General features: G+C 48.9%; 1 protein-coding gene across 4 annotated transcripts in view; it reads right to left on the bottom strand.

The window, feature by feature from the left end:
- Positions 1-22,863, bottom strand: part of LOC126536596 (uncharacterized) — a 330,135-nt gene that overhangs the window by 98,439 nt on the left and 208,833 nt on the right. The window contains exon 1 of one of the 4 annotated variants that reach the window (XM_055073533.2): positions 20,561-20,928. The exons of the other annotated variants lie outside the window; for them this stretch is intronic. The gene's annotated coding sequence lies outside the window, so the exon portion shown is untranslated. Of the gene's footprint in view, positions 1-20,560; positions 20,929-22,863 lie in introns of those variants that run through there. 4 annotated transcript variants of the gene reach the window in all.

The following is a 22,863-nucleotide window of genomic DNA, read 5'->3' as shown; positions in this document are numbered from 1 at the left end:
AACACCTCATGGCAGGAGGGAAATGTTCCTGACGAATGGAAAGTGAGCCGCCTGGTGCCAATATTGAAGCAGGGCAAATCCCCACTAGAGCTCAGCTCTTACCGCCCGATAGCGTTGGCCAGCTGTGTAGGAAAGATAATGGAACGGATGATCCTTGGCCGCCTGGAATGGTACCTTGAACACTACAAGATTTATCCGAGTTCCATGGCTGGTTTCCGACGTGACCGCTCTTCCATCGACAATGTAGTTGATCTCGTTTCATATGTCCAGCACGAAAGGTCCCGTAAACGTTTATCTGCAGCTTTATTCTTAGATGTGAAAGGGGCATACGATAACGTATTGCATGAGGCTATTCTCGACGCTCTTGTGACGGTTGGCCTAGGTGGCCGAGTATTTTTATGGATTGCAAGTTACCTATCTGCAAGATCATTCTATGTATTAACTGACGATGGCCCAACTACGCGACGCTATACCAGCAAGGGCGTTCCTCAAGGCGGTGCTCTCAGCCCGACGCTATTCAACCTCGCTCTTATTGGGCTTGCTGAACACTTGCCAACTACCACCAAAATTTCAGTATACGCAGACGACATCTGTCTCTGGACTTCGGCAGTCACACGTCCTCAGATACGTGCACGGCTTCAGAGAGCGGCTACTTTGACAGCGAGCTACTTGTGTGAACAAGGTCTCAGCATATCGCCAGAAAAATGCGCCCTAGTGGCGTTTACTCGCAAACCAATGACGCCTTATGTCATCTCAATCAACGGGCGGACCATTTCCTATGTCAGAACCTACAGATTTCTAGGCGTAATTATCGACCGAGACCTCTGTTGGACCCCGCACGTGGCTTACATGAAACGACGCCTAACAGCAACCTCCCAGTTGTTTAAATACCTGACAGGAAAGACGTGGGGGATGTCAGTAGACGCAATGCTGAGACTCTACAGAGCTCTCTTTCTCGGTTTTTTAAGATACAGTCTACCTGTACTGAACAACACCTGCAAGACAAATATTCGTGTTCTGCAAGCAGCGCAAGCTCAAGCACTCAGAGTTTGTCTTGGTTTGCCGAGATGCACGTCAACTGAGGCAACTATTGCGATTGCTCGGGACCATCCAATGCAGACTCACATCACGGTGGAAACCCTGAGAACGCATATCAGACATTTGGCACGGGCCCCCTATCACCACCTTGCAACACTACCTTCAGACAGGCACCAAGCATCATTCTCAAAAACTATTGTCAAGTACAACGACAAACTTCCCTCGGGCTTCACCGCTGCATCTAAACCATCGATGCCCCCTTGGTGCCTTGTCAGCCCCACAGTCCATCTCAACGTGCCAGGAATCGGGAAAAAGTCTGAGCTGTCGTCGCCTGTGCTGAAACAACTGTCTCTGCTTCTTCTGCACGAGAGGTACGCAGACAGTGCACATATTTATACTGACGGTTCCACAAACATCCAGTGTTCGTCCGGTGCTGCAGTCGTCCCAGAAAGAGGTATTACCATCAGCTTTAGGACTGACCACCCAACGACATCTACATCTGCGGAACTAGCTGCTCTTCGAGCTGCACTTTGTTTTGTCAATCGGGAACCACCTCGACAATGGTCAATTTTCAGCGACTCAAAGGCAGCCCTACAATCTGTACTATCAGCTCTGCGTCGCGGGCCATCTGAACAGCTCGTATTCGATATTAGATGCCTACTTCATACATCACATGAGAAAGGACATCACGTGACGTTTCAGTGGCTGCCAAGTCACTGCGGCGTCATCGGAAATGAAGACGCCGATAAAGCCGCTCGGACAGCTCTTGAAGACACACAGGAAGAGGCCATACCACTTTCACGTTCCGACGCAGCCAGCAGACTTCAAGTGCTTGCACAGGAGATCACGCTCTCTCTATGGTGCACACCAAGCAGCCAGACCAACCGCAGCGATCATCAACACGACCTGCCCTCCTTGATGCATCTCTGTATGCCAACCGGACTCCGCCGAAGTGAGGCCACCCTGCTTTATCGCTTATGGCTAGGGGTGGCCTTCACGAAATCTTACTCGTTTCGCATTGGAATGGCCGACAACGCTCTCTGCAATGCCTGTCTTTGCGAGGAGACGCTGGAACACATTCTGTACGACTGTCCTGAATATAATGTTCAGAGACAGTCCATGGCGTCCGTTCTAGCACACCTTGACAGTAGACCATTGTCAGTTGCAACCATTTTCACATATCGCCGACTGAAGACATCGCAGCTGAAGGCGACGAAGGGACTACTTCGGTTTATGAAGGATACGGGCTTGGACAAGCGACTGTGACAGTGATGTCACGTACCACACAAGAGTGACAGACTGTAACCAACGATGTGTGTGCCGTGTTATGTGCCCTCTATCTCTTCTCCCCATCTTTCATCCCCCCATCCCCCTCCCATGTGTAGGGTAGCAAACCGGTTAGGCAAAACTGGTTAACCTCCCTGCCTTCCTTCTCCACTTTTTCCTTCCTTCCTTCCTATACAGTGGAGGTCAAGGGCAAGACGTGCTTAAGCGGGTGAAAAGAATGCAAGTAACGCCAGAGACCAAGTCTTTCTTTTTTAAGCTTCACACGGGTACGTTGAAAGTCAAAAACTTTTTAGAAGATCGTGGGTTTTTCTTACCCTGGGGCTCGCATTGCTTGATCTGTAAGAAACCAGAAACTATAGATCATGTATTTCTAGATTGTTGGGCGGGTGTCTTCTTTTGGGATGTACTTCAGAGGACTATCAAAAAGGACTTTCCTTTAGATCCACAGGGTATTAGATATTTATCTATAGAAAACGATGATGGACTGCCATTCAACCTTATTATGCTAATTGGCCTTCACTGTCTATGCCGCGCCCGTATGGCGGGGTATCACTGCGATCCGGATGCTCGGCCTGCACGAATGCTTTTCCGAGAATGCAGAAAGCACAAGATTGTGTACCTGCGTGGCTGTCAAGGGTGGAACCCTTGACCGCGCTCAAAGAATTCTAAGATAGTCAGCCCTATAAGGCTGACACTTGGTGCTGAAAACTTGCAAGTTTGTCTTGTTTTGTCAAATGTCATTTGTTGTTTGATATAGAAGTACAAAACAGGCAATAAATAAAAAAGAAAACTCGTGGCTCAGTGGTAACGTCTCCGTCTCACACTCCGGAGACCCTGGTTCGATTCCCACCCAGCCCATCTTGCAAGTTGTTTTTATTCATGAAGTGCCTGCTGGGATTTATCGCTCACGGCCAACGCCGCCGACACCGACGCCGACGACACCGGCTTTTCTGCGACACGAGCTCCTTAACGCTGTCGCGTTAAAAAACACTACCGTGGCGGGGCAGCGGTTACGTACTGTTACGTGTTATGTACTGAGGTACGTAACACGCTCCTAACATACGAGTTCATAAACACTGTGGCACATTTTTTTTAATAACTTACTGTATTTTGCTTTCTACGCAGTGCTTGTTAAATGCCAATTGAATGGTACAAAGGAAATGTTTAGACAGAAGAAGACGCATAATGTTTAAACGTATATAAAATATCGAGTTACTGACATCTTAGTTGAAATCAAGAAAAAGAAATGGGCATGGGCAGGACATGTAATGAGGAGGGAAGATAACCGATGGTCATTAAGAGTTACGGACTGGATTCCAAGGGAAGGGAAGCGCAGCAGGGGGCGGCAGAAAGTTAGGTGGGCGGATGAGATTAAGAAGTTTGCAGGGACAACATGGCCACAATTAGTACATAACCGGGGTAGTCGGAGAAGTATCGAAGAGGCTTTTGCCCTGCAGTGGGCGTAACCAAGCTGATGATGATGATGATGATGATGATGAAAATATCTCATGGATCTTCCCTCCTTATTCTGGATATCCTCGCCACGTCGCATTAACAAAAACGCAGGGCGTATAATACATCATATTACGATAGTATAGGAGTTTATCGAGTTAGAATATGTTTCTATTTACGAAAGAACGAAATAACTACGCGCTTTAACTCAGCGCGCATGCAAAAACCGATGTACCCATCAAAAATAACTATTTATTCCTGCTTTCTTACTATTCGTCTCGCTTTTAATCTGCGCACACAATAACAAACAACTTTAAACCTTGTTTTGATGTGCGGTATTAGGCTGTCTCTTATATTGCGCGCCGTCAAAGAAAAAGAGAAAGAAAGAAAACAAGCGTACATGCAACATAAAATGAAACGAAACGAACGGTTATTAATCAACGACGAGTACTTGTTTTCGGTACAAGTTATGGATTTGCATTTGCGTTAATATAAAAATTTCGGATGCCTAACCACGTCATTGATGTCCTGTTTTCTTTTTTTTTTAAATCCTGTGCTCGTTCTGGAGTGTGAATATTCCCGAAGTATTATATTGGAGGGAGGATGCAGAAACTCGATAAATTGTTAACTTCAGTTACCGTTCCGCTCAGCGCTACACAAGAGAACCTCCTTACTGTTTAAAACCAGGTAACGTTTCCGTAAGTAATTCACCCGCAGCACCAAGGCTGGCCCATAAAAATTTCTGTCATACGTACTATTTACTCCTACGCATAAAGATGGAAGTACAAAGACAAAGAGCAAACGGCATCATTTGTGAGCCGTTTAACAATGAGCGCGTTCGGACGGCGGAAATACCTCGCCGTGGCGCTGAAGCACGTACGTAGGTGCATGGTATGACATGTTTTAGAAACTGCACGGCCTGCGTGCCAGTCCCGCGGCCTTTGTGCAGAACCGCCTGCCGCGGACGCTTACATTTGAATACGGAGTGTGTTTCGACTGCGTCTGGGCTGGCCTGAAATATTACGCGCTTGTTTTTCCAAGATGCGCGCCGACTTCGTGCCATGTACGGAAACAATGACAAGCAGCGCCCACACAGGGACCACAATACGACGTCAAATGAAAGAGGAAAGCCTGGAGGATTTTTTAAAAAGCCGATAAAGATCCCTCGAACACCCACGCTTTTTTTTTTTTATCTCGCGTCTCTGTCTCTTCATTTTCTTCCTGTTTTCCATTTCGGGTGTTAGCTGCTACAAGGCATGTTTACTTTCCCAACTCACGGGTGGGAAGAAAGATAGTGAATTCTCGAACAGTGTGGCGGAAATTGTAGGAACAAAAAAGCAAAAAAAAAAAGGAAAATATCTCATTTGAAATTCTAAGCAGTCCGGTCTGACTCGCGGTCCTACTTTAACTTCAACCGGCGCTGTCCTCATTCGTTTCGCCTTTGTCACAGCCGTTAGATACTCTTTGTTTTCGGAGGGGCCCTTCGCTCCCGTTGAAACCCATGCTCGCCGCAGGTCGGTGCGGGTCAAAGGAGTGCAAGACAGGCATTCGCCGAGAGTAAGTTTATTCGCCGCCGCTGGCACGTTTTCGATGCGCTCCCGTCGCTTCTCTTCGTCCCCTGAGATGTACGGCCTTGCGGCAAACTTTACGAAGTCTACGAGTTACCTAGCAGCGTTGAAACGAACCCCGCAACAGGAGGTTGACGAGGCGTGTTCCGTCATTGGGCAAAGATTTCAGCTTCCACTTAGCGGAAGCTCCCTGGGGGATCGCAATCTCTCGTGGCTGATATCGGGGAGAATCAAATTAAAGCCCCTTTTAGATTAGGTAAACTGCGTTTCAGCACTACGTATTGCAAAACCGGTCGGATATACGGTTAAATCGAATCACCTTCTCGGCCGCCCCACTTACATCAATTTTAGGGAGCCCCCTTTCGTGCGATGTTGACCGCCAGAGGCTTCCCGCGAGCGTTTTTAAGCCGACGGTTTCAACAGTGACGCAAGAACGCCTCGGGTGCAACAGTGACGAGCTTGATTTGAACAGAATGTTTATTGGCCTGAATGAAGTCAGTTGTCGCTGTACTATCTCGCAAAAGATAAAGAAACAAGATTTAATCCAAAATCATTATGAATGCTAATTGATCATCGTATTATGTCCCAGAGACAATTCACATGCGACTGCTGAGTAGGTAGAATCTAACTCCGACCATGTGCGGGCCCTTTTAATGCGCACGAAAGTGTGACAACACGATAGTTTTTTTGTTTTTTTTTTTGCATTGTGCCTCTATCGCGACGCTGTAGCTGTAGGTCGAGACCGCGACCTCTTCTGCAGCAGTATAATGTGAGCCCCTGCCACACAGTGGCGGTGGTCCACTCGCGGTGGACAATTAAGAAAGGGTCTGAACCACGGACAACTTAGTGAACGGGGTCGAGATTAACATTCGCGTATTACATATGAAATCAGTGATGCAAAGCAGTGTAACTGCTTCGACTGCTTTTATTTGCCCGCTAGTACGTGATTAAACAGTGACCAAAGAACGCAATGCCACCAGCGAGACACGCCCTGACTTGACCTCACAAACGTGTAAGTAGAAAAAAAAAGTTTACTGCGAAACTTGGCTTGCACCATGTTGCATAGTATATCAGAACAAAATGCATCCACTAACACATGCATGCTACGGAAGGCTACCTACTGTCTGCGTTCCGACCATTAAAACGGAATCCCTACACGCTAAGTGCGCTTCGCAAAGGCTCAGCGTTAAAGGCTCATCGGCGAAAGTATTCCTCAGACGTACTTCCGGAAAATTCCGCAGTGGGCTAGTTGGTTCGACATAGTTAGCACTGTTACGCAGTGCGACGAAGAGGCTGGACTTAAGAGAGAAAATAACACACGACAGCTGAGCGCAAACTATCAACTAGTTGGTAGTTTGCGTGCGGTAGTTGACAGTGTTAATTACCTCAGACGCGCACTGAGCTGGTGTTTCGTCTTAAGCGAACAAATGCGATGCGCAACGAAAATACCCAACGAGTGGGAACAAATTGGAGCACGAGAAGCCTGCTCGGAGCTAGCTCAGCATCAAGAAAAGAGAACAAACACATATGTAGGGGATCAAAAAGAAAAAAGAATTAAACGAAAGCACTCCCATGGACCAATTATATTGCTGTGGGTTCTCCAAACGAGCACGCACGTTTCCCGCCGAAATAAATAAATAAACTAGATGAAAGAAAGCGAGAACACAGTCGCGCGGTCCATTTAAACACAAGAACCGCGACAAGGGTGACGTGAGCGGCCGTCCAGCGCCCCTCGAGGTATACGCACGGCGGAAAGCCGCTTAGGTTCGCCAATGGTCGTACACTCGCACAAATCGATATACGCTCTAGTTTTAATTAACGCCCGGAACTCGCCGCGAAATATGATGCAGTACATCCACTTGCGGGCACAATGTTAGCGCGTCTGCTAATCGAGTGCGACACGGGGAGGCCGGGCCGGGCGACGACGGTGCGTACTCGGGACAAACGCCGACTGAGGCGGGCACGTCGGAAATCGGCAGGAAAAACAGCGGCCCGCTCTTGCCCACGTGACTCGTGTAGTCGGAGCACCGCAGCTGCAGCAGGCCATCGCTCTCCTCTGCTTCAGGGATGGAGGGCATAGGGGGTCCGCTTGCCGAGCGTCGCGCGATGCTCAACCGGAAAGATCCTCTTTCGCTGGAACGCGAGCTCGACCCTGAGTGACGGCATTCACTGCTGCCACGCTCGAAAGCTTATAGGCTCAAGTATCCCCACCGCGAAAGAAGGACAATGTCGGTGCCTGACCCAGTGCAACAGGGGACGGCTACGTACTGGACATGAGTCCTCGACGCGATTGGACAAGCGCCGGTAGGACTGTAAGTGCCGCGCAATCGCGATCGCTTGGGTGGTCGCTGATATGGGAAAATATTTGCTGTAGCGATTGACACGTTTAACTGTCCCGAAAGAGAGACAGTTAAACGTGTCACCGCGATACGCTGCCTGTCTCTTCCCCTCACCCCAAGTTTATTTATAAAACCGCACGAACGGCTGGACAAGAAGGCTGACGTCACACAAACCCGTATAACTGAACCAGAGTCGGAAGCTGGGCGATTGGGTAACTCGATGCGATTTGAAACAGAACGCACAGGACAAGTGAAGGAGACAACAAATTTGTGCAGAAAATGATAAATGTACACAAAGTTGCCTGGGAATAGATGCTTGTTAGTTGTGTGCGGCGTCTTCTCGCAGATTCCCAAATAGGACAATGTCGATCGTCGAGAACAGCAGTCGTCGACGAGGACGTACTGGCGTCGCTGTTATATTTAGGAAAGGGACAATATTGCACGTGACAATACACTGCGCTCTTGTCAAATGCACGATTTCAGAACTGCACGGAATTGAAACGATCCAAGTATGCAGTTTTATATTCCTGGGGAAATTATCTGATGCATACTTCCACACAGTAGCACCGATAAGAAATTTAATGTCGGTTAGGCAGGGATTAGCGCGAGAGAATGGCACGCCGGAGAAATGCTTTCCCAATAAATTAACTTACGATTCACCAGCTTAAGGATGTTCTTTTTTTCTTACTCGTTTAACATAGTGAATGCGCTGTCTGACAAAAGCAAATAAAAAACACTGTATTGTTATTTTTGTTTTCTGTTCTCAAATCTGCTTTCAATTCAGCTGCTTACGGATGTTCTGCTTAGTCGGCCTAATACGACGAATATCGGCCTGTCTATACAACATGCCCGCACTACGTGCTATACCGTCTCCTGCAAAGACGGGCCTCGAAAAATGCGCACCCACCTTGCGGACCAATAAAATGTGCATCGGCTTTTCAGACTAGCGATCTCGAAAGAGAAACACCCGCCTTTCTATAGAATAATAAGGAAAGCGAATTCAAGAAATAAAAATAGATAACGAAATATAAATTGGCCCAAGAAAGCGGGAGTGGATACGGTATAGCGCTTTTGGAGGAAATAAATCTGCGTTGAACCGAATTTCAGGATTTGTGCGTGTGCATATCATTGCTTTGCTCCCCGAGGTTTCTCCGCCGCAGCCGAAAAAACTAACTGCGATTCCTATGCAGGTTTGAGTTTTTCACGTCACGCGTCTCGGCGCTTTTCTGGCAGCCTGTTAGCCGAGAATTGGCGCAAACTCGTCGGTCGTTCCTTCTTCTCGCTTATTATTTGTCTTTTTTATTTGTTTTTGTTTTTCGCTCAGCGCGTGTTCCCATTTCCACACGTTCGCACTGCTCGTCGGTCCTCCGGGGCAAATACTAAAGTGGTTTCGACGCCGTAAGGAGAACGGTGAGCTAGCAAATGTATATGCAAAATAATTGAATAGGCGGTGAGCAGCCGCTCGCGAGGAATTGAGGAACGGAATAAATTATAAAACTACGCGGGGTACGGCTGGCGCAAAACAGGTGACAGTACGATATGGAAGGAAAACCAACGCGAAGGGGACGGGAGAAGGAGGACAAATAAAGAATGGGAAAGGAGAAGTGAGGGGGAGAGAGCGAGTAACGGAAAGAAATCAAGCCTCTTCTTCTTTATCAAGTGGTGAGAAGGACGAAGGCAAGAGAAAGAGCAAAGGAGAAGAAAAGAACTGGAGCTAAGATCGACGCGCGACGGAAGAAACGGAGGAAAAAAAAGGAATCCGGGAGGAGACGAAGCAGCAGAAGCAGCGGCAAGCGCCGGGCCGTGCAGAAGGATCTCGTTGCCATGGCAACTGCTTCTCGGTCTGCTGGGCGCTCCGATCCGGGCCGCTCCTTTCTTTTGGCCACCACTCGTTTGTATCGCACCCACGCCGGGCCCTCTTCTTTCCCTTTCCTGGCATCTTTCTTTTCTACCCTCGTCTTTCGTTTCTTCTTATCGGCACGAGGAGGAGAAGGTGGCCAAGTATTGCGCTTGCTCCGTTAACCCTCGCCCTCTCTCAACCCGTTCGCTACTGAGCGCTTCTTGCATCACGCGTCCTTTCCCATACCGCTCGTTCTCACACTCCTGCGGCTTTCCAAGTGTGGCGGGGTAACAGCAACGCGAAGAGGCGAGTGCAGAGAGCGTAGTCGATCGGGGAAAGGAGGACGGAGAGCCGAAGGACAGGAGACAAGCGCGCCCGGTCCAGTGGAACTCTCCGCCTGACTTGCGCTCTCCGGGCGCCAGCGTAGGAAATAAATAGGAAGCAAAGGACGACCGAAGAGACACTAGTCAAAAGAGCTTGCTTCTAAAGCCTCATTTCGGACGAGCCAGGTCTCCTCCACAGATAGCCCAGCTCGGCTAGGCCGCACAAAAAGTCGGAAGCTTCAGCATCGGACAGCGCCGCGAAGGAGGAGGAGGGCGGAGAAGGCGAGGAGGGAGAACCAGTCACGCGAAATTACGCCAGCGCCCGTCTCCCCTTGCGCCTTGTATATTTTGCCTCTTTCGGAGCCCCTAGCAGCCGCGAAAAATAAAAAGTCTTCGAAGGCATGGCGTTTGAGGAGAGAAAAGACGTGAATTAAATGTGGCTCGTCGTTCGCTCTCGGCCGATTTTTCGTGTTCCTCTGTGCTGACCGCTTTGCCTTGTCTTATGCGGCCAGCGGCTGCGGTATGGCCTCCGTGCTCTTGGCGATGGCTTAAAGAATAAAAAAGCAAAACTGTCATCCAACGTTGGCGACTCTATTGAGCTCGACGGTGTTTGTAGGACATCGCCGCCAACTTTCGAATGGGGAGCGGAAAACCAATAAGCGTAACCTTGTTGCAAGGGCCGCCGCTGCAGCGAAACTTTATAAGTGTTACGTTTCGCCTACAACGCGCGGTAATGCCGGCGCGGATGCAACGGACGCCGGGGCTTTGTTCAAAGCGGCGGACATTTTGGCCCGTTCGACGCCGCCGAAACGCCTACCCGCCAAGCGTGTCCAGGCGTGTTTCAGTGCCACGTGTCTTCGTGTGTGCGTGTGTGTGTGTGTGCCCTCGCTTGTCAAAGCGCGGCAGCCGGGGAGCGGAGTTCCCCGAATGAGGAGCCTGGAGGTCTCTCGGCTCAACTGTTCGCGCCGTCGTGGGCTCCTGCTGCGCCGTCCCGTGACCTTCATCCCGTGACCTTCCCTCCTTCCCTTTTGGACCGCGACGCCGAGGGTATAAGAGCAGCTGCCCCCGGACGCCAGAGGAGAGGCTCCGATTTGTACTGTTGAGTTACGTGCTCTCCCGTCTCTCCACTTCGGTCGACCTGACCGGCCGCTCTTTTGCTATGTTAGAATAAACCAGTTGTTCTGTTACCAGTCTTCTCATGCTTTGCCGGGACCTTCGGATGCTTCCAGTGCCCCAGGCCGCCAGGCCAACGCTACCCTTGGGGCTTGCGACCCATTGGCAATAACGGGCGTCAGCACCGAGACCCCAACAACTCGTACCAGCGGTGCGATTCCAACATCTGGTTGCCAGCGGTGAGATCGCGACAACGGAGGCCAGCAGCGAAGAGATGCGGTTGACTGTATGCTGAGCAGCACAACGACCATCCGGGAGCAGCGCAACGAGCCCTGTGTGATGACTGGTTGCCTGCAGCGGAACGACTGCGCTGAAGTCTTGGCTGCGAGGTTTGGTGAGTGCGGGACTTTCTTCTTCTGAGTTTTGCCAGGCTTTTGTTAGTGTTAGAAACAGAGCTGGTAATTGGGGTTGTCGTTGCTGCCGGGTTAGTTTGCGGCAAGACAATAGTAGACAGTAGAGAAAGCAGCATTCAGAGCAGCCATGGATTTGAAGTCGTTGCGCAAACCGATATTGCTGGAGCTTGCAAGAGAGTTGGGTCTGGATGTCTCAGACAAACTCAGAAAACCAGAACTGCTAAGGGCTATTCTTGAGTTAGAAGCTGAGGATGACGAGCTGTCGGAATGCCTTGAGACCATTGAGGAGAGGGAGCGTGAACTTAAAGAACAGAAAGAGAAAGATGAGCATGAACTTAAAGAACAGAAAGAGAAAGATGAGCGTGAACGAAAAGAACAGAAAGAAAAAGAAGAGCGCGAACACGCTTTGGAAATGAAGCGTCTCGAGGTAGAGATGGAACGCGCTCGTAATGGAAGTCAGGCACACAGTGCAGGAGAACGAGTATTGTTCAAAATGACTGACCTGATGCGGCCGTTTAAGCTTGGAGAGGACATTGGTTTGTTCCTGGTTAACTTTGAGCGAACGTGCGAGAAGCAGGGGTTCTCTCGGGAAACGTGGCCACAGCGCTTGCTCACTTTGCTACCCGGCGAGGCGGCCGACGTAGTCGCTCGCTTGGAGAGAGAGGAGGCAGAGGATTTCGACAAAGTGAAATCGAGTCTGCTAAAAAAGTACCGGCTGTCAGCGGAGGCGTTCCGTCGGAAGTTTCGGGAAAATGAGAAAGGCAAAAGTGAGTCATATACAGAGTTTGCGTACAGGCTTATGTCAAACATGCAGGAGTGGCTCAAAGAAGAGAAAGCGTTTGGTGACCATGAGAAAGTTCTGCAGTGTTTCGGGCTAGAACAGTTTTATAGTCGGTTACCTGAGAACGTGCGGTACTGGGTCTTGGATAGGCCAGACGTTAGTACGGTGGCTAGAGCCGCTGAGTTAGCCGAGGAGTTTGTGACGCGTCGGGCTCGTGGAGCTAAGGACGGTCAAAAGGGTGAATTTGGCTCCAAGTTTGAGAGGCCAAAGTTCACGCCCATGAGAGCAAAGGGGGACACACGTAGTGCGGATGCGAGTGAAAGCAGTCCGACCGAACGTAAGGAGACGGCGGCAACCGAAGCCGAACGCAGAAAGCGGTTCGAGACGAGGCAAGCGCGCGTTTGTTATACGTGCCAGAAGCCGGGTCACTTTTCGGCGCAGTGTCCAGAAACAAAAACAAAAGTCGTGTTTTTGTCTTTATGCAGCACTGACGAGAACATGAAGCTTCTCGAGCCTTACATGCGAGACCTCCTCGTGAACGGGAAAGAGTGCCGAGTGCTTCGCGATTCCGCAGCTACAATGGATGTAGTTCACCCCTCTTACGTAGAACCCGATATGTTCACGGGCGAGTGCGCATGGATCAAGCAAGCAGTGGAAGCTCATAGCGTGTGTCTGCCGGTAGCAAAAGTGCTTATTGAAGGACCTTTCGGAGCACTTGAGACGGAGGCCGCAGTGTCATCTATGCTGCCCCCCCAGTACCCGTACCTATTTTCGAACAGGTCCGATCACCTCCTGCGCGAGAAGGGGCTTTTGTTTGGTGAGGCTAGCGTTCAGGCCTTAACCAGATCGAAGGTTCGGGAGCTCGCTGCAAAGGCGGTAGTTGCGGGGCCGACGTTGTTGAACGATGAGAAAGGGTCAGAGGCGCAGCAAGCTGGTATTCAGAGCACGCCCGAACAGAATAAAATTGAGCCTGTAGCGTTAAAGGCAGCAGATACTGGAGAGGAAATTCCCGACACGGGAAAGTTAGAAGAGCTGTCTCCAGATTTGCTCATCGCGCCTACGTCAGACGGACTTAACAGGTTGCTAAAAGTCAGCCGCTCGGCTTTGATAGCCGAGCAAAAGAAGGATGGCAGCCTAGAAAACATCGCTGTCGCCTGAGCAGAAAACCGAACTACACCAGCTCTTACAAGAGTTTCAAGGTCTGTTCTCTGAGAGGCCTGGTAGGACTTCTGTCCTTACTCATGACATAGAACTTACCTCCCCAGAGCCAGTACGATCCAAGGCGTACCGGGTGTCACCCCGCCAGAGCGATATTATGGAGGCTGAGGTAAAGAAAATGCTACAGCTCGGTGTTATTGAAGCGGGTGAGAGTGATTATACCTCCCCTTTGATTTTAGTTGAGGTACCGGGCAAGGAACCTCGTCCTTGCGTCGACTACCGCAGGCTTAATTCCATCACTAAGGATCAAATTTATCCGATCCCTAACATCGAGGAGCGCCTTGAGAGAGTGAGTAGCGCTCAGTTTATTTCCACCCTAGATCTTGTCAGGGGTTATTGGCAGGTTCCACTTACAGAAGAGGCTAGTAGGTATGCGGCGTTCATTTCACCAATGGGGACATTCCGTCCTAAAGTTTTGAGTTTTGGTTTGAAGAACGCGCCATACTGCTTTTCAAGCCTCATGGATAAAGTGTTGCGGGGACAGCAAGAATTCGCTTTACCGTATCTAGACGACGTAGCGATATTCTCCGCATCCTGGCCTGAGCATATGGCGCACTTGCGGGCAGTGCTAACCCGCCTGCGCGATGCGGGCTTGACAGTCAAGGCTCCCAAGTGCCAGTTAGCACAGGCCGAGGTTGTCTACCTCGGACACGTGATTGGTCGGGGTCGACGCCGCCCCTCTGAAATAAAGGTAGCCGCTGTGCGAGACTTCCCGCAACCGCGTACGAAGACCGATATTCGGTCGTTCTTAGGTGTCGCCGGCTACTATCAGAGGTACATCCCCAGGTACTCTGATATCGCGGCATCCCTAACGGATGCTCTAAGAAAGACAGAGCCGCAAACAGTCGTCTGGGACGAGACAAAGGAAAGAGCTTTTAGCGCCCTAAAGAGCGCCCTAACAAGCCAGCCTGTGCTACGATCGCCCGACTACACAAAAGGGTTCGTTGTTCAGTGTGATGCTAGTGAGCGAGGCATGGGCGTTGTACTGTGCCAACGGGAAAATGGAGAAGTAGAACACCCCGTCCTGTATGCTAGTCGTAAGCTGACGAGTCGTGAGCAGGCGTATAGCGCCACCGAGAAAGAGTGTGCGTGTATCGTGTGGGCCGTTCAGAAATTGTCATGTTACCTAGCTGGCTCGAGGTTTATCATTGAAACGGATCACTGCCCTCTCCAATGGCTGCAGACCATCTCTCCCAAAAATGGCCGCCTCCTGCGCTGGAGCCTCGCTTTGCAACAATATTCCTTTGAGGTGCGTTACAAAAAGGGGAGTCTCAACGGTAACGCCGATGGCTTAAGTCGAAGCCCCTAACGTGGGAATCAGCCTCAAAATTGCTTGTTACTGATGTTTTTCTTCCTGAGGCAGGATTTTTAACCTATTGCTTTTGTGTAGTGTTTCAAAGTGATGATGTGCTTTTTAGTGCAATTTTTCCGATTTGTGGACGCGTTCTGAGTGCTGCTAAACTACTGTAAGGAACTAGGCAGCAGTATAAAAGGGGAAAGAGCCTGGCAGGGCTTAGTGAGGGTTGTGCCGTGCTTGCTGACTGAGCGGTTGACTTTTGGCGTGGTTCTAACGCTTGCCGGAAACGAGAACAAAAATGTCAACTCTCCCGAAGTCACTTTGCAGTGTCCTGTGTGCACCTGAACGTGAGAACGAGGCCTTCTCTGTGCGCTGCGCTCAAGAAACGCCCAAGGACGCCCAACTTCGGTTATGAGCATCATCGAGCGACATCCCTCCGGACAGCGGATGCAGTCCCCTGACCATCGGGATCTCCTTCCCCCGGCGGGGCGGTCTGTTACGTTTCGCCTACAACGCGCGGTAATGCCGGCGCGGATGCAACGGACGCCGGGGCTTTGTTCAAAGCGGCGGACATTTTGGCCCGTTCGACGCCGCCGAAACGCCTACCCGCCAAGCGTGTCCAGGCGTGTTTCAGTGCCACGTGTCTTCGTGTGTGCGTGTGTGTGTGTGTGCCCTCGCTTGTCAAAGCGCGGCAGCCGGGGAGCGGAGTTCCCCGAATGAGGAGCCTGGAGGTCTCTCGGCTCAACTGTTCGCGCCGTCGTGGGCTCCTGCTGCGCCGTCCCGTGACCTTCATCCCGTGACCTTCCCTCCTTCCCTTTTGGACCGCGACGCCGAGGGTATAAGAGCAGCTGCCCCCGGACGCCAGAGGAGAGGCTCCGATTTGTACTGTTGAGTTACGTGCTCTCCCGTCTCTCCACTTCGGTCGACCTGACCGGCCGCTCTTTTGCTATGTTAGAATAAACCAGTTGTTCTGTTACCAGTCTTCTCATGCTTTGCCGGGACCTTCGGATGCTTCCAGTGCCCCAGGCCGCCAGGCCAACGCTACCCTTGGGGCTTGCGACCCATTGGCAATAACGGGCGTCAGCACCGAGACCCCAACAACTCGTACCAGCGGTGCGATTCCAACATAAGAAGCGCAGGGTACCGGAAACGTGCTGGCGACCATCATCCTTCAAAGCGCCCTGTGAAATGGAAGCGCGAGAATAGCACTGATGTTCGCGTACCTACAATTTATTTTTGAAGCTTAAACAGAGGGAGTAGGACTCTTACGCTGCGTCAGATTGCTTCGTAACAAAGACAGGTGGTGCGTTAAATTGAAACATAGAGTGCAAATTGAATTCAGGCATACAACAATGCAGCTTACAGTTAATATTCCGAAAAGAAGTTCTTTCATTACTGCTTTAAGCAATAATGTGTATATAAGCACCGACATCACCTTACTCAACATCAACATCACGGAAACAAGATATAACTGAGTCACGGCACTCTACATATATTTTCGAAAATTTATCCGGTGTGCGATATTGGCGAATCTGGCCTCTTTATAGTTCGCACTCTATCCGGTGTTTGCTTGCACTATGTCCAGCAGCTTTTCGAGCTGCACTATCTGCCGGATCGGTTCCCATTTTCCTGAGACAAAATTAACGCATACTCGCGCGTGACCTTGCTCTGACCTTGGCTTCGATTAGGCGAAATGCTTTGCATTTAGAAGGAAGAAGAAAATAAAATGGGACCTTCAATAAATATACACACTGCGGCTCACCGATTGTTACCACAGAAGATGGTGCTCTTCTTTCGGACAACTTTTTTTAGGCTTGTAGCGCAGCTCAGAAAGTTTGCGCTACAAGCCTAAAAAAAGTCATGACATACCAACTCGCCCAAACTGCCACGCTTTTGACCTTTCGGACAACTGTCACTGCGAACGACTGTAAGGCTTCGGCGTGTTCTTGATTTCGCGCATGTGTTGTGCTAAACTTGGTGGTATCGTACTCTCTCTTCCTTTATCTTTTACCTTTATATTCACCTTTCATCAGTTTAGTTTAGCAAACGGTATATTCTCATGTGGTCAAGTTAGCCGCCTTGTTCTGTTACGTTGTCGAAAAAAAAAAAAAAAGCTCGATTGTACATCCACTATCGAGAATACATCGATATTGGAAGGTGACTACAACGTAGGTGCGAGTTTCTCCTCCGCACAACTTTCTGGCGCACAAAGAAAACGCGAGGCTTTTCGAGCAGCTCCGGTAAAGCTTCAGCGATGTGTCGCCCACACGAGGAAGACATTCTCTAGAAGCTTCCCGCCACCACGCAACGCGAAAGCACTCGCCCGCAAGAGTTTTCCCGCGAGGTAGCGTTTGCCGAAGATGCGAGAAAAGCGGCAACAACCTTAAGGAGACCTTCCCAGAACTTGGCCGGGTCACGTACGGGTTATAACGCGGAGTGTTTGCGTAGCTATATAGAGTTGGTGCTCTACAACGTCAGACAGGAAACGTTTGCGCGGTTAACTTCTGCGCCCCCCCCCCCCCCCTTCGCCTAGCTTGATCCGTCGTCTGATGGGGGAAAAAGGCGTAACACAAGCACCGTTCTTTGCCCAAGTTTGTGCACTTGCATGTACAGGGCCCCTGCAATTTTAGTTGATTATTGTGCTTTGATATTTCGCTTCAAGACATGTATACAAATTGACAAAGAGAGAAAGGAAGCGAAGGAGAAGGCTGACACCGCGAACGGCAGAATAGCTGCCTAATATCCAGGAAGGAAGGCAGGCATCGTACATGGAAGTTGAAACATAGAAAGTGAACATAGAAACATAGAAATTAAGCATAGGAAGAAGGCAAAGGTAGCAAGGAATGAAGAACAAGATGAGACACCTGAAGGACATCAGTAAAGGTACTACAAAAAATTTATTTATTTATTTATTTATTTATTTATTTATTTCCTGTATTAAAGCAGATGCCGCTATGGCCTCTGTGTGAGAAGGGGGTAAAATAAGCGAGGAAAAAATAATAAGGTCCTTTCACAACTGGCGGTCGACGCCAGACAATAGAGGATTGCAGCAGGAACATAAAATGAAATAAATATACGAAGAAAGAATCATGGGAAACGTTCCGCAGCTCAAGCATCAAATTCCTCAACAAAAACACTAACTCCTTCATCGCGAAGAATTATACAAGAGTTATTCATTAATAGATGGCATTTAAAGTCTTAAAGCAAAAAGAGGGGTCGTGGAGACGTCGTAGACGAAGGAATCCGACAGAATGTTTCAACACCGGCTTAATTTTGATCAACCAGTGTTCTCCGACGTGTGCCCATAGTTAGGCAGCTCGATTGTTTCAGGATTCACTTCTCTTGCGAATGTCGTGGGCAGTAACCGAACCCGCGACGTCGTGCTGATCCGCCGCGGCGGTCATACAAGAAGGAGGGGAGGAAAGGGAAATGCGCAGGCACAAAAGTAAGCAAATCACAAAAACCAAAGCGCAGCATCGTTGCCCAAGTCGCAACTAAAAGATCTTCGGCCGCGCTGACGCAACAGCCCCGTCTCAGTTGGCTGCGTCGCAGTGAGCAGCGTTTATCGCTGCGTGCGCCAAAGTGAAAAACTGCATTAAAACGACGCCAGCAACGAGCACGCTTATCGCGTGTCCCAGCAATCTAGGGGTTTCTTTCCTTCTACCGCCATTTTCTTTAATTTTTTTCCCCTTTCCTTTAATTCAGGCTTCTGAGAGGAATGTTACGAAAGGCGCGAGTACGATGAACGTACGAGAAGCACCACGCAGATCCCGCTGAAATCCTAGCATGTTTCGTAAGATTTACAACAGCCGAAGCACGTCGGAGATGTTTTTATAGCCCACATTCAATGCTCGCCTCGAGAAAAATAAATGGAAAGACACGGAGGCCTTAAATGTATCATAACGAACAAAAACCTTGCGATTTAAACGAAAATACACACTCGAATTTAAAGGTGGCTCTAATCCTTTCTCTTTTAAGCTATTTTTGTTGTTGTTGCTAAAGTACCAAGGCGTCTTTCTTTTATTGAAAATAATATAAAAGATAAGCAACGTAGTCAGCTCATAATGGTGACGGCTACTCCTTTCCGCATAGCGGGAACAACAATACAAAACACATATGTAAGAAAGTGAAAAGAAACCACGTTGTTAATTTTATATAAGTAATATTGAAATTTCTTTGTATCAGAAAAGAGTGTGATGCAAAGCTTCTGAATTACTATAAAATATTTATTTTATTTATTTATTTGGTTTGCACACATAAAAAGCAATCACAGAGAAGAAGAAAAAGCTAGCTGGCAACTGCTATACCAGGCGGCGGGACACAGCCCCTGCCAGCTCTAGAAGAGAAACGGTAGAGATAAAATGAAAGATATCAATTTCGTAGACGCAAAACCAAGCTGTGACCCCAATACATGCTGAGTGTTAACGCGATACAAACTGTTAGGCTCTTAGGCTTTGCGGGATGGATCAAACTGCCGTTCATTCGTTGCTGAACTCGTTGAGAATGGCTGCGGAGAGCGTGTTCGTGTGACGCGCAACCGTACAATACCCACACCACTGATGCGGTACATAGCAATTAGTTTTAAGATGCATAAGAGGCAGGAAAAAGACATGAAAATAGGTGCCGATACTCGTGTCATACGCTGTTGCTTACCCGCCGTGGTTGCTCAGTGGCTATGGCTACAGCTTCACTCAAGCTCGCTAACGTTGGTGGTTGCGCAAGGGGATAGTCACTGGGCGGATCCACATAAGCGCCAGAAGAGGCGCAAATGGCACAGTTCCACCTTTTGTGCGTGCATATACTTGTAGTATACTTCAAGAGCTCACAATCGTCGGGGATTTCATAGCGTTATGAAAGCGGGCGAAACATGCTCGTCGTGGGTGCAGTGAGCCGCTCTCTATACTGCAGAAACAGCCACCGCCCACCGAGCACGCGCTGCACACGTATTAACGAATGCACCAAGACTCGCGCCTTCCCTGCAGTAGTATATCATAGCGTGCAGTAAACGTACCTCACGCAGCGTATTCTGGGTGTTCTGTTCAGCCACGGCAAAACAGCACGGAAGAGATGTACATACGTGAGAAGCATCCTGTCCATCGGAGACGACGCGTTGGAAGCACGGCTACTCCTACTGCTCGAATTTGTCTAAATGTCTTAAAATATTATTGGAATATTTAGTCGGTACTACTAATCGCACACCAACAGCTTCACCTAGGAAGTTTACGAAGACTTACATTAGGTTCCAGCGGGTTCCAATACTTGTATAACCCGTGTTTACGACGCACCCGACGAACGGGATAGCTTTACGTGCACGTGTGTTGCCTCATTAAATCTGTCCACGACGGTGAAAGCCAGCAATGAAACCTCAAGGCCGTTGACGGCTGGGCACAACGCGGTGTTCGAGTTACCATCTTCCAGATCAATAAACGAACTGATGTATGTCGCATGTAGACGATGTCCGATAAAAATGCATACATATAATGCACAATTCCTAACACACACACACACACGCACACACACACACACACACAAACACACACACACACACACACACACACACACACACACACACACGCACACGCACACACACGCACACACTTCTCATTATTTTAAGCTGAAATACCGCCAGAGTCGACTGAGACACCGCCAACCTTGCCCGAGTGCCACGTACACGAAGCCGCTGCTATATTGCTTACTCGCTCAGGTCGGCCGCTGCAATTGTGCAAGATCCATTTAGAGAGCGCGCGAACGTGGAGCCGGATCACAATCGCAGGGCTGCCACCAATACACTCGAACCCAATAGTTCGATACCTCCAGTAAAATAAAATCAAACAAAGAACGAGAAAAAAAAACAAGCTTCAATAACAGTCGCTCTGCAGGACACTTCTCACCACGGCACTCCATTATGCTGACGGAGTGCCAATCGGGCCTCGAGTTTCTTGCGAAACGTGCGAAGGCCTGACAGGTTCAGGCATCACGCAACCAGCAGCGACGAGACCCAGTTCTCTTCCGAGCGTCCGCAATGTTAGCACTTAGCTCAGCATTCTTCAGCGAGTGACTCCATCGATGAATTCCGGCGCTCCTCTATCGAGGATTCGCGTGAAACAAGCATCACCGCCCGGCGCCTTCTCCATCACCACGCCTCCCGCCACCGAGAAAAGACGCAGTCGTTGCGGCGCGTGTAGGCGACATTGCCTTTGGCAGAGGAAACCTCGATTTTTGTTTCCTTTCTTTTTCGCGATCTCTTTGCGTCTGCATAATGACGAAGGAGCATCACCTCGGTGCAGATGTATCTCGCGCTTTACCGTCGCCGTATCGTGGCACTTGCTGCTTATCTGAACCACCCTGCCGCGCTAGCACTTACCGCGGAGAGTAATATACGACTGCGACGAATCGATAAGCGTGCCATAGCTGACTTCAGGTTATCGAGAATCGCGAGGGTGAACATCGGCACGTGTCACTCGCCGGCTAAAACGAGTGCACTAGCTCGCTAGCTCATTACACACGTACGGCAGCACGAGAGAAAAGCAGAGAGAGAGAGAAAGCCGGAAATAAAAATTCGCCATCTTTCCCCGACCATGGCGGCCGCATTCCGATGCGGGCGAAATGCAAAAAACGCCAGTGTACTTAGATTTAGGTGAACGGTAAGGAGCCACAGGCGGTCAAAATTAATCCGGAGTCAACCGCTACACGGCGTACCTTATAATCAGATCGTAGTTTTGGCACGTAAAATTTCAGAATTTCATATTATTTTGCTCTGCGCGGTAGAGATTTTAAGAAATGCGCCCTCTGCACGCATTTGTAGGTGCGAAATGAATGACCGTCCGTCATCACGTCACTGAGTTAGTAGGTGGGCAATCTGATGTTCGTTGTTCCACGAACACTGTCTGTTTCTTTGGATACGAGTTGTTTCTGCTGCATTCATTATTTGATCCAATTCTTTTACACAAGAACTATATTTTTAGCCCGCACGACTTGATGGTCCTGTCAACCCTTTCAATAAAACAGGAACACGAGAGCGAAATAAATGGGATGGGAAAGGCAGGGAGGTCAAGCGGATAAGATTCTGGTTTGCTACTCTCCACTGGGGGAAGGGTAAGGAGAAATGAAACAGGAACATGCTTTTGCATTACACTACAGGGTGTAAATATTCACTTATTAATGGTGCTTGATCAACATGACCTTTCACAGAAGACAAGAAGCTGTCTGCTTGTTCGTAGATACTGCACGTGTTTTGTTTGCCGCATGTTGGAAGAAACATTTTCTGTGATAGCAACACTTCTCTCGTGCCGTGCTACAAAGTTGCACACGTGCACGCATGTGTGCGAAAGCCGCCTCACTACGAACGGGGCGAATCCGAGCTGTAGGTGGTATTGATCAGGCATTTTTGCAGGCATGATCCGCGTCATTCTTGCCGCTTAATTTCCTAAAGGTTCCGGGAGGAAAAATGCTTGAAGTACTTTTTAATAAGTTTCGCCCATTTCTTTCCCTAAGGTGACATTTTTTAACCATGTGTGAAAATATTCCATTTCTGAGTGCTTTTCCCAGATTTTAATCCATTGACCGCAATATATAACATTACTGTTTTAAGTTTCTTGTTCCCATATATCGAGTGTTTCAGAGAACTTAATTTTTTAATGCTTATGACACATAGCATCATAGTCCATGAGCTGGTCTACTCGAAGAGGCGGACATACGAAAAAATTGAAAGGCATAATTGACTAATCAACAAAAAACCAGTAATGAACTTTTTAGCTAATTACCATAAAACACATATTGCAATTTACAAATTCTAGCCGGGGAGTTCGCAAGGCGGATCCACTTAGAACGGATTCACAGGATGACACCAGTTTTGGGATATTAATTCCCGTACTTTGCGGAGAAATGCATTGTCATTCCAGCCACTTTTGTGCTTCAATGCATGAAACGACGCTTTCGTAAAAAAGTAGGTGGAACGAGAGTGCATTTTTACCGCAAGTTTGACGGCATCTCGCAAATGGTGTCATCCACACAATTACTTTCAAATAGACATGCCTTGCTGCCTCACCCGCTAGAATCTGTAAATTACAATATGTGCCATAAGGTCATTAACTGAAAATTTAATTAGTGAATTCTTATTGATTATTCGACTATGCATTTTAATTTTTTGTGCAAGTAATGTCCGCCTTTTCGTGTAGACCAGCTCATGAATAGA

Source organism: Dermacentor andersoni, chromosome 4, assembly GCF_023375885.2.
Source record: "Dermacentor andersoni chromosome 4, qqDerAnde1_hic_scaffold, whole genome shotgun sequence".
In the NCBI taxonomy this organism is placed as follows: Eukaryota; Metazoa; Arthropoda; class Arachnida; order Ixodida; family Ixodidae; genus Dermacentor; species Dermacentor andersoni.
Note: the sequence above shows the minus strand (reverse complement) of the source record. Positions and strands in the feature narration are given on the sequence as shown.